We start from the raw sequence: 12,644 nt of genomic DNA on the forward strand, positions 1-12,644 counted from the left end.
TAATGATGAGCTTTGTAGTATTCGGTCACTGTGGTCTGGTCATGGTGTGGCGATATTTATCCCTTGTATGTAATATTATTCGGACATTACAGTGCCTTGTGAAAGTATTCAGCCCCCTGGAACTTTTCCCACATATCATGCTTAAAACATAAAGATACCAAATATACATTTTTGGTGAAGAATCAACAACAAGTGGGACACAATGGTGAAATTGAATGAAATTTATTGGTTATTTTAAATTTTTGGGGAAATTCAAAAACTGAAAAGTGGGGCGTGCAATATTATTAGGCCCCTTTACTTTCAGTGCAGCAAACTCACTCCAGAAGTTCATTGTGGATCCCTGAATGATCCAATGTTCTCCTAAAATCATTAATGATAAATATAATCCACCTGTGTGTAAACAAGTCTCCGTATAAATGCACCTGCTCTGTGATAATCTCAGGGCTCTGTTTGAAGCACAGAGAGCATCATGAAGACCAAGAAACACAACAGGCAGGTCTGTGATACTATTGTGGAGGAGTTTAAAGCTGGATTTGGATACAAAATGATTTCCAAAACGTTAAACATCCCAAGGAGCACTGTGCAAGCGATCATATTGAAATGGAAGGAGTATCATACCACTGCAAATCTACCAAGACCCGGCTATCCCTCTAAACTTTCATCTCAAACAAGGAGAAGACTGATCAGAGATGCAGCCAAGAGTCCCATGATCACTCTGGATGAACTGCAGAGATCTACAGCGGAGGTGGGACAGTCTGTCCATAGGACAACAATCAGTCGTACACTGCACAAATCTAGCCTTTATGGAGTGGCAAGAAGAGAGCCATTTCTCAAAGATATCCATAAAAAGTGTCATTTAAAGTTGGCAACAAGCCACCTGGGAGACACACCAAACATGTGGAAGAAGGTGCTCTGGTCAGATGAAACCAAAATTGAACATTTTGGCATAAAGGCAACACAGCTCATCACCATGAACACACCATCCTAACCGTCAAACATGGTGGTGGCAGCATCATGGCTTGTGGTGGTAGCATCATGGTTTGGGCCTGCTTTTCTTCAGCAGGGACAGGGAAGATGGTTAAATTTGATGGGAAGATGGATGGAGCCAAATACAGGACCATTCTTGAAGAAAACCTGTTGGGAGTCTGAAAAGACCTGAGACTGTGACGGAGATTTGTCTTCCAACAAGACAATGATCCCAAACATGAAGCAAAATCTACAATGGAAAGGTTTACAAATAAACGTATCCAGGTGTTAGAATGTCAAAATCGAGACCTGAAAACAATCGAGAATCTATGGAAAGAGCTGAAAACTACTGTTCACAAACGATCTCCATCAAAGCTCACTGAGCGCAAGCTGTTTGCCAAGGAAGAATGGGCAAGAATTTCAGTCTCTCGATGTACCAAAACTGATACAGACATACCCCAAGCAACTTGCAGCTGTAATCGCAGCAAAAGGTGGCGCAACAATGTATTAAGTTAAAGGGGCCGAATAATATTGCACGCCCCACTTTTCAGTTTCTGAATCTTAACAAAAAATTAAAATAACCAATAACTTTCGTTCAACTTCACAATTTGTCCCACTCGTTGTTGATTCTTCACCAAAAATTTACATTTGGTATCTTTATGTTTTGAAGCATGATATGTGGGAAAAGGTTGAAAAGTTCCAGGGGGCCGAATACTTTCGCAAGGCACTGTATGTGGTTCGGCTATTGTAATACAGTACTTGTTCCTTTTATGTGGTATTATTCGGTTACTACGTGGTTTAGTCATAGTGTGATGGTATTTGTCCTTTGAATGTGGTATTATTAGTAATTTTAAAAAATGTTTGACACATACTTACAGAAAAATAAATAAAACGTACCTAAAAAGATTATTAGGTATTTTAAGAAATGTTTAATGGCTTAGAGTAGGGTCCGGCCAAAACAGTTTACCTTGCTGTTTGTGGTGGTGGCTTAAAATCTTTTGGCCAAAACAAAAGCTGCTGGCTATGAATGTGATATGGTGTTAGATGGTAACTGTTATAAGGTATGTCTCCACGGGGCATGCTGGCAGCACTTTGGGCAAAGCGGAAACATGCTCTGCCCAAAGTGCCGCCCCCCTTTGTATGCGACTTGATACCGCATGTGTTCATTGAACATATGCAGAATCACCGCATCGTATCCATAGACAGGGTTATTTACAGTCATATGTTAAAGTTTGGGCACCCCTATTAATGTTAACCTTTTTTCTTTATACCAATTTTGGTTTTTGCAACAGCTATTTCAGTTTCATATATCTAATAACTGATGGACTCAGTTATATTTCTGGATTCAAATGAGGTTTATTGTACAGAAATTGTGCAATCTGCATTTTAACAAAATTTGACCGGTGCAAAAGTATGGGCACCTCAACATAAAAGTGACATTAATATTTCGTAGATCCTCCTTTTGCAAAAATAACAGCCTCTAGTCGCTTCCTGTAGCTATTAATGAGTTCCTGGATGAAGGTATTTGTGACCATTCCTGTTTACAAAACAATTCCAGTTCAGTTTGATGGTCGCCGAGCATGGACAGCCCGCTTCAAATCATCCCACAGATGTTCAATGATATTCAGGTCTGGGGACTGGGATGGCCATTCCAGAACATTGTAATTGTTCCTCTGCATGAATGCCTGAGTAGATTTGGAGCGGTGTTTTGGATCATTGTCTTGCTGAAATATCCATCCCTTGCGTAACTTCAACTTTGTCACTGATTCTTGCACATTATTGTCAAGAATCTGCTGATACTGAGTTGAATCCATGCGACCCTCAACTTTAACAAGATTCCCAGTGTCAGCATTGGCCACACAGCCCCAAAGCATGATGGAACCTCCACCAAATTTTACTGTGGGTAGCAAGTGTTTTCTTGGAATGCTGTGTTTTTTAGCCTCCATGCATAACGCCTTTTTGTATGACCAAACAACTCAATCTTTGTTTCATCAGTCCACAGGACCTTCTTCCAAAATGTAACTGGCTTGTCCAAATGTGCTTTTGCATACCTCAGGCGACTGTGTTTGTGGCGTGCTTGCAGAAACGGCTTTTTTTGCATCACTCTCCCATACAGCTTCTCCTTGTGCAAAGTGGCTGTATTGTTGACCGATGCACAGTGACACCATCTGCAGCAAGATGATGCTGCAGGTCTTTGGAGGTGGTCTGTGGATTGTCCTTGACTGTTCTCACCATTCTTCTTCTCTGCCTTTCTGATATTTTTCTTGGCCTGCCACTTCTGGGCTTAACAAGAACTGTACCTGTGTTCTTCCATTTCCTTACTATGTTCCTCACAGTGGAAACTGACAGGTTAAATCTCTGAGACAACTTTTTGTATCCTTCCCCTGAAAAGCTATGCTGAATAATCTTTGTTTTCAGATCATTTGACAGTTGTTTTGAGGAGCCCATGATGCCACTCTTCATAGGAGAATCAAATAGGAGAACTACTTGCAAGTGGCCACCTTAAATACCTTTTCTCATGATTTGATACACCTGGCTATAAAGTTCAAAGCTCAATGAGGTTACAAAACCAATTTAGTGCTTCCGGAAGTCAGCAAAAAGTAGTTAGGAGTGTTCAAATCAAGAAAATGATAAGGGTGCCCATACTTTTGCACCGGTCAAATTTTGTTTAAATGCAGATTGCACATTTTCTGTTAGAACAATAAACCTCACTTGAATCCAGAAATATAACTGAGTCCATCAGTTATTAGATATATGAAACTGAAATAGCTGTTGCAAAAACCAAAATTGTTATAAAGAAAAAAGGTTACCATTAATAGGGGTGCCCAAACTTTAACACATGACTGTATCTTGCGGAGACGGAGTGTCGCCACAAGATAAATAGACATGCTGCGGTCAGGAAAGACGCACTGCATGTCCAGATACACAGGGCCGCCGGATGCAGCCCTGCACGCATAGTGGAGACGGGATTTCATAAAATCCCCTCCAATATGCTGTAACATTTGGATGCTGCAGCTGTACGCAGCGTCCAATCCACAGCAGATAGTGAATGTTTCCGGACCATGGAAACATACCCTAAAAGTGTGAATGGTGAGGACATGATGCAGAAGTGGAGTTTTTCCAAGACTAGACAGTGGGACTGTGTATAATGTCACTGGTGATCCCTGTATACTTACACTACTGTATATACAGAGCTCTTTGGTATAATGGCCCTTATGGTAATATTAGTATTGTGTTTTTTTAAATTAATGATCAGTATTGTAGTATCTGGTCACTATGTGGTCTGGTCATGGTGTGGTGGTATTTATCCCTTGTATGTAATATTATTTGGTCATTATATTGTGGTAATATGTGGTCCAGCCATGGTATGACAGAATTTGTTCCTTGTATGTGGTATTAGTCATTTTTAAAAATGTACCTAAAGAGCATTGAATATTTTAAGAAATGTTTAATAGAGTAGGGCCCGATCAAAAGAGTCTTCCTTGTGGTGGGGCTTAAAAAATCGATGGCTGTATGTGATCTGGTGTTCGATGGGTACTACTAATGTGTGATTGGTGAGGACGTGATGCAGAAGTGGAGTTTTTCCAAGACTGGGCAGGGGACTGTAGAATATGGGGCTCCAAAATTCCTGGTGACAGCCCTGCCTGTGTGAATGCTACCTAATGTCTGATAGTAAGAAATCCTTCATTGTGTGGGTTTATATAATAGTATTTATGCACTCATAGAAATATAGATCTATATCGCTTAAAGTATCCTCTAAAGAAAGCAGCACTATACAAAACTGACACTGCAAACGAGAGCAAGCTTCAGAGTATCGACCCAGTATCCTCCATATATACATGGCCCATCCTCTGTCACACTGGAGGGATGAGACCCATAGATGGGTGTCTGTCAATTTGGTAGACGGCACTAAATTATAATACATATAATGGGTGAGAGATACAGACAACCATCTGGATACTAACTAGCAGTCTGCCACGAATGGCACCCATTTCTTCTTATACCAGAAACAGACTGGATAGATTCAATGTATTTGCAGTTTCCATCTGCTATGTGGCCATTGCCCTTTGTTCACATAGGTCCCTGTTCAAACAAGGTGGCTCTTCTTCCTATACTATTATTTATTACTCCCATACCATCTTTTTTATATACTAGATATATCTGTAATGCTGCTTATTTTGCCTATATTTTACTATTGAGAAACCAGAGCAATCTTCAAATTATCTACAAGCTTATACAGCCTGTGCGGGAGTGTGAGCATTCCCCACTCCAATATGGCAGGTACATATAACTGAGTGCAGTAGACATGCACAGATTGAGGGCAGCTCCCTGATCTAATATGGCGCCACACAACTTGATGGAGAGAAGAGAGCTTGTGCAAATCAGTCAGTGCCGGGGTGTACACTGACAGCTTGGGGCCCCTGTGCAAAAAAAATGTTTGGGCCCCTCTATGTTTATGGCAACCAAGCTACAGATATTTGTCTCCTCTCAATATGAATATTACTGTCCCCTATTACATGATGCCCTCTTATGTACAGCACCATCCCTTACATATCGGAATCTCGTTATTTAGAGCATCCTGTTTTATTATAGTATCCACTCTTGTTATATAAAAACTGAAGTGATTGCTGATGGAAGTTGGTAAAGCTACTTTTCTGATAGCAAAGTATGATTAACTGGTGAGATGCTGCACCATCAGCAGTCATGTTATATCTAACAAGAGAGGACACTGTAGTAAAGAGAGAGCGCTGTGAGTAACAAAAATAACAAGAAAGCAATATGTAAAGAACGGTGCTATATATGATGACATAATACTTTGTAATAATGGGACAATAATGTACATAAAAACAGAGGACGCAACATAATAGGGGACTGTCCCATACATAACTAAAGAGGATGGTACGTAATCAGGGATGCCCCTTCCTGGGATAATGTCCCCCATACTGGGACCATTCCTGGGATAGTGTGCCCCTTCCTGGGATAATGTGTTCTGTTCTCCAATGCATAAAAAAATACTACTCGTCTTCCCCCTATGCTGCCTGGTGTTCGCTTCTACAGCCGCTGCAGTTGACTTCAGCATCCTCGCCATGGTGCATGATGTCGATGCCATGTGTCACCAGTCACGGGCACGCCGACGTCAGCTACCAGTCTCTGATAGGCCACTGGCATGTATTGCAGCTCAGGGAGCCAGCGGGTCCCCTGCACCACAAAACATTTCAGCAGAATGTGGCTCCAAGGACTTGCATCCAGCTGATATAGTCGTTGGTGTTGGCGTGCCCCCTCCACCTCTAGGCCCCTGGTGTAGTGAGTAGCTGGGATCACTGACATCACATTTGAGCCTAGAGCACATTCTATGTATATTACTACCGTCAGCAGTTATATGAGCAATCATTAATTATAACACTTGTGTTATCACATTATCTCTATCAAGCAATTAAGGTTTTAATATTATATGCACAATACCTGTGAACTGGCACAGGATGAAAATCAATTATTGTTATATGCTTAATGACTCATGAGGAGATTGATATTATTGCACTGTATACATATGCAGGGCCAGCGTCAGCTCTTGGGTAAGTGTCAGGGCCCTGAGCAGGCTGGGGGGCCCACTCACCATTGGGGACACCAGCACGCTATGGGGACCGGTGCCAGCACCCACAAGTTGGCCCCCCCCGCTTGCTTAGGGCCCAAGTACTAGCAATACTTACCTCTCCCTGTTCTTCCGCTGCAGTGTCTTCCACATCTTCTCACTCTGGGATGTTTCAGGTCAGATGGTGCGATGATGTGACTAGTGTGCTCCCTCTTCTCTGAACAGTTACAGTGCAAAAAGCCGGACGACTGCAATGCTGAGGAGTCTGGAGCAGAGCAGCGGCCAGCGAGGAGAGGTGAGCATTTCATTTTTTTTACGCTTGGCGCAATATATTGGACTCATATATACTGGAGCATTGTATGGGGCCCATCATATACTGGAGCATTATATGGGGCCCACGATCCTGTATGGAGAGCTATGTGGAACCCATAATACTGGAGCCCAACACCGGAACTGCTGCAACCCACCAACCTACTGTCTCCTTCCCCACCATCCTGTAGCATGTAAGCCCGAAAGGGCAGGGTCCTCTCCCCTCTGTATCAGTCTGTCATTGTTAGTTTACTGTAAGTGATATCTGTAATTTGTATGTAACCCCTTCTCATGTACAGCACCATGGAATCAATGGTGCTATATAAATAAATAATACTGTATAGAGGACTAAACTGTCCGGTTTCTGAGCTAAATAGTTATTACTCATGTAATGTAAGAAGTAAGTGAAATCTTTGGCATTGTTCTATACCTATATTTCTCTGCCGTATCTGTGCATCATGTATCGTGGTATGTCTTAAAGGGACCCACTGAGACCATTTCCCCAGGGCCCATGAAAACCTGGAGCCGGCCCTGTACATATCAACTATTCTTTCCTGATGTATATTGATTGATCACTGATTATAGAGTGTAACCTATATGTACTGTGCTTATACTCTGTGAATGTTGATGGCTTGAGAAAGGTTCACAGTTTTGAAAAGTTGAAATGTCGCGCATATCTGGGTGAATAAAGACCACAGTTTATTTCACGATCTCATGCCTGGAGTGCTGCTATATTTTTATATTTTTTTTGCCATGTATCTACATCAATCTATATTCATATGGTTACATTTCTATATGAAAAACAGCTGCATACATGTGTCCATATATATCAGTGTATAATACACAGACTTGATTATTCTGACACAAGCATCCTGGCTGAATGTGGCATGTAATACAGGTGTGTACTATATCTTGACCAAATGTGTAACTTTCCATGACCCTAACTGGATTCCCATGGAGTCCTGTAAATCTTTTTATTCGGCTTTACAGTACACTGCATTATATACTGATTCTGGGTTACACAATGATTTTGGCCATGGCACAGGTTGGGCAGCATAAAATCATTGTAAGCTGCTGCTACATGACATGGCAGCAGAAATAAAGTGATTAGGGTCACAATACATGCCCTGGGTACCACGACAAGCAGATTGAAAAAAAAAATCAGAACTTGTCCCACCACTGCAGGAGTCGCAATGTGACCCTCCTCACCTGTATCAGAGGCATGAAGAGAAGTTTGGCAGCTTGATCTATGTTGTAACTAAACATCATTTTGCTTCAGCATATGTTTATGGGATAACGTTCCTGCCGTGCACGTCAATGTCAGTTGCTATCTCCACGCTGCAACACACTTGGATGCACATACACCTGACGTGGGGGTCCCCCTTCAGTATGGACCCGGTTGCACCCTCTGTAATTGCAATCATTACACCCATGAGTAACAGAGGACATGTGACAGTGCTATCACCATTGTGGTGTGAGGTGTAGTGATCGGTGCTGAACTGCCACAGATGGAAGCACAGGATCACTACTCAGTCAGTTTCAGTGCTGGAATGAATGATAGTATCTGCCCCAGCACTAATCTTAAAAGCCAATGATTGTGTAGTGCGTGGGAAGAGGGCAGCGCTGGATGAGAGTTTAGGGAAAAAAAGCAGAGCAATTTGCCTAGTGTGGGGAGCAGCATGTAATCAAACTCCGTGCAGGCAATAAAGTGAAATTCAGGGTGTCATAAATTCAATAGAGGTGAAACTAGCTTTATTAATAAATTAGAATGTTATTTTTTCAGGCTGGCAGTATATCTCGGGCTGCGGCTGGCAGTATATCTCGGGCTGCGGCTGGCAGTATATCTCGGGCTGCGGCTGGCAGTATATCTCGGGCTGCGGCTGGCAGTATATCTCGGGCTGCGGCTGGCAGTATATCTCGGGCTGCGGCTGGCAGTATATCTCGGGCTGCGGCTGGCAGTATATCTCGGGCTGCGGCTGGCAGTATATCTCGGGCTGCGGCTGGCAGTATATCTCGGGCTGCGGCTGGCAGTATATCTCGGGCTGCGGCTGGCAGTATATCTCGGGCTGCGGCTGGCAGTATATCTCGGGCTGCGGCTGGCAGTATATCTCGGGCTGCGGCTGGCAGTATATCTCGGGCTGCGGCTGGCAGTATATCTCGGGCTGCGGCTGGCAGTATATCTCGGGCTGCGGCTGGCAGTATATCTCGGGCTGCGGCTGGCAGTATATCTCGGGCTGCGGCTGGCAGTATATCTCGGGCTGCGGCTGGCAGTATATCTCGGGCTGCGGCTGGCAGTATATCTCGGGCTGCGGCTGGCAGTATATCTCGGGCTGCGGCTGGCAGTATATCTCGGGCTGCGGCTGGCAGTATATCTCGGGCTGCGGCTGGCAGTATATCTCGGGCTGCGGCTGGCAGTATATCTCGGGCTGCGGCTGGCAGTATATCTCGGGCTGCGGCTGGCAGTATATCTCGGGCTGCGGCTGGCAGTATATCTCGGGCTGCGGCTGGCAGTATATCTCGGGCTGCGGCTGGCAGTATATCTCGGGCTGCGGCTGGCAGTATATCTCGGGCTGCGGCTGGCAGTATATCTCGGGCTGCGGCTGGCAGTATATCTCGGGCTGCGGCTGGCAGTATATCTCGGGCTGCGGCTGGCAGTATATCTCGGGCTGCGGCTGGCAGTATATCTCGGGCTGCGGCTGGCAGTATATCTCGGGCTGCGGCTGGCAGTATATCTCGGGCTGCGGCTGGCAGTATATCTCGGGCTGCGGCTGGCAGTATATCTCGGGCTGCGGCTGGCAGTATATCTCGGGCTGCGGCTGGCAGTATATCTCGGGCTGCGGCTGGCAGTATATCTCGGGCTGCGGCTGGCAGTATATCTCGGGCTGCGGCTGGCAGTATATCTCGGGCTGCGGCTGGCAGTATATCTCGGGCTGCGGCTGGCAGTATATCTCGGGCTGCGGCTGGCAGTATATCTCGGGCTGCGGCTGGCAGTATATCTCGGGCTGCGGCTGGCAGTATATCTCGGGCTGCGGCTGGCAGTATATCTCGGGCTGCGGCTGGCAGTATATCTCGGGCTGCGGCTGGCAGTATATCTCGGGCTGCGGCTGGCAGTATATCTCGGGCTGCGGCTGGCAGTATATCTCGGGCTGCGGCTGGCAGTATATCTCGGGCTGCGGCTGGCAGTATATCTCGGGCTGCGGCTGGCAGTATATCTCGGGCTGCGGCTGGCAGTATATCTCGGGCTGCGGCTGGCAGTATATCTCGGGCTGCGGCTGGCAGTATATCTCGGGCTGCGGCTGGCAGTATATCTCGGGCTGCGGCTGGCAGTATATCTCGGGCTGCGGCTGGCAGTATATCTCGGGCTGCGGCTGGCAGTATATCTCGGGCTGCGGCTGGCAGTATATCTCGGGCTGCGGCTGGCAGTATATCTCGGGCTGCGGCTGGCAGTATATCTCGGGCTGCGGCTGGCAGTATATCTCGGGCTGCGGCTGGCAGTATATCTCGGGCTGCGGCTGGCAGTATATCTCGGGCTGCGGCTGGCAGTATATCTCGGGCTGCGGCTGGCAGTATATCTCGGGCTGCGGCTGGCAGTATATCTCGGGCTGCGGCTGGCAGTATATCTCGGGCTGCGGCTGGCAGTATATCTCGGGCTGCGGCTGGCAGTATATCTCGGGCTGCGGCTGGCAGTATATCTCGGGCTGCGGCTGGCAGTATATCTCGGGCTGCGGCTGGCAGTATATCTCGGGCTGCGGCTGGCAGTATATCTCGGGCTGCGGCTGGCAGTATATCTCGGGCTGCGGCTGGCAGTATATCTCGGGCTGCGGCTGGCAGTATATCTCGGGCTGCGGCTGGCAGTATATCTCGGGCTGCGGCTGGCAGTATATCTCGGGCTGCGGCTGGCAGTATATCTCGGGCTGCGGCTGGCAGTATATCTCGGGCTGCGGCTGGCAGTATAGTCTCGGGCTGCGGCTGGCAGTATGTCTCGGGCTGCGGCTGGCAGTATGTCTCGGGCTGCGGCTGGCAGTATGTCTCGGGCTGCGGCTGGCAGTATGTCTCGGGCTGCGGCTGGCAGTATGTCTCGGGCTGCGGCTGGCAGTATGTCTCGGGCTGCGGCTGGCAGTATGTCTCGGGCTGCGGCTGGCAGTATGTCTCGGGCTGCGGCTGGCAGTATGTCTCGGGCTGCGGCTGGCAGTATGTCTCGGGCTGCGGCTGGCAGTATGTCTCGGGCTGCGGCTGGCAGTATGTCTCGGGCTGCGGCTGGCAGTATGTCTCGGGCTGCGGCTGGCAGTATGTCTCGGGCTGCGGCTGGCAGTATGTCTCGGGCTGCGGCTGGCAGTATGTCTCGGGCTGCGGCTGGCAGTATGTCTCGGGCTGCGGCTGGCAGTATGTCTCGGGCTGCGGCTGGCAGTATGTCTCGGGCTGCGGCTGGCAGTATGTCTCGGGCTGCGGCTGGCAGTATGTCTCGGGCTGCGGCTGGCAGTATGTCTCGGGCTGCGGCTGGCAGTATGTCTCGGGCTGCGGCTGGCAGTATGTCTCGGGCTGCGGCTGGCAGTATGTCTCGGGCTGCGGCTGGCAGTATGTCTCGGGCTGCGGCTGGCAGTATGTCTCGGGCTGCGGCTGGCAGTATGTCTCGGGCTGCGGCTGGCAGTATGTCTCGGGCTGCGGCTGGCAGTATGTCTCGGGCTGCGGCTGGCAGTATGTCTCGGGCTGCGGCTGGCAGTATGTCTCGGGCTGCGGCTGGCAGTATGTCTCGGGCTGCGGCTGGCAGTATGTCTCGGGCTGCGGCTGGCAGTATGTCTCGGGCTGCGGCTGGCAGTATGTCTCGGGCTGCGGCTGGCAGTATGTCTCGGGCTGCGGCTGGCAGTATGTCTCGGGCTGCGGCTGGCAGTATGTCTCGGGCTGCGGCTGGCAGTATGTCTCGGGCTGCGGCTGGCAGTATGTCTCGGGCTGCGGCTGGCAGTATGTCTCGGGCTGCGGCTGGCAGTATGTCTCGGGCTGCGGCTGGCAGTATGTCTCGGGCTGCGGCTGGCAGTATGTCTCGGGCTGCGGCTGGCAGTATGTCTCGGGCTGCGGCTGGCAGTATGTCTCGGGCTGCGGCTGGCAGTATGTCTCGGGCTGCGGCTGGCAGTATGTCTCGGGCTGCGGCTGGCAGTATGTCTCGGGCTGCGGCTGGCAGTATGTCTCGGGCTGCGGCTGGCAGTATGTCTCGGGCTGCGGCTGGCAGTATGTCTCGGGCTGCGGCTGGCAGTATGTCTCGGGCTGCGGCTGGCAGTATGTCTCGGGCTGCGGCTGGCAGTATGTCTCGGGCTGCGGCTGGCAGTATGTCTCGGGCTGCGGCTGGCAGTATGTCTCGGGCTGCGGCTGGCAGTATGTCTCGGGCTGCGGCTGGCAGTATGTCTCGGGCTGCGGCTGGCAGTATGTCTCGGGCTGCGGCTGGCAGTATGTCTCGGGCTGCGGCTGGCAGTATGTCTCGGGCTGCGGCTGGCAGTATGTCTCGGGCTGCGGCTGGCAGTATGTCTCGGGCTGCGGCTGGCAGTATGTCTCGGGCTGCGGCTGGCAGTATGTCTCGGGCTGCGGCTGGCAGTATGTCTCGGGCTGCGGCTGGCAGTATGTCTCGGGCTGCGGCTGGCAGTATGTCTCGGGCTGCGGCTGGCAGTATGTCTCGGGCTGCGGCTGGCAGTATGTCTCGGGCTGCGGCTGGCAGTATGTCTCGGGCTGCGGCTGGCAGTATGTCTCGGGCTGCGGCTGGCAGTATGTCTCGGGCTGCGGCTGGCAGTAT

The sequence above is a fragment of the Dendrobates tinctorius genome, unplaced genomic scaffold (assembly GCF_039654945.1).
Source record: "Dendrobates tinctorius isolate UK_male_01 unplaced genomic scaffold, ASM3965494v1 ptg000036l, whole genome shotgun sequence".
Lineage (NCBI taxonomy): Eukaryota > Metazoa > Chordata > Amphibia > Anura > Dendrobatidae > Dendrobates > Dendrobates tinctorius.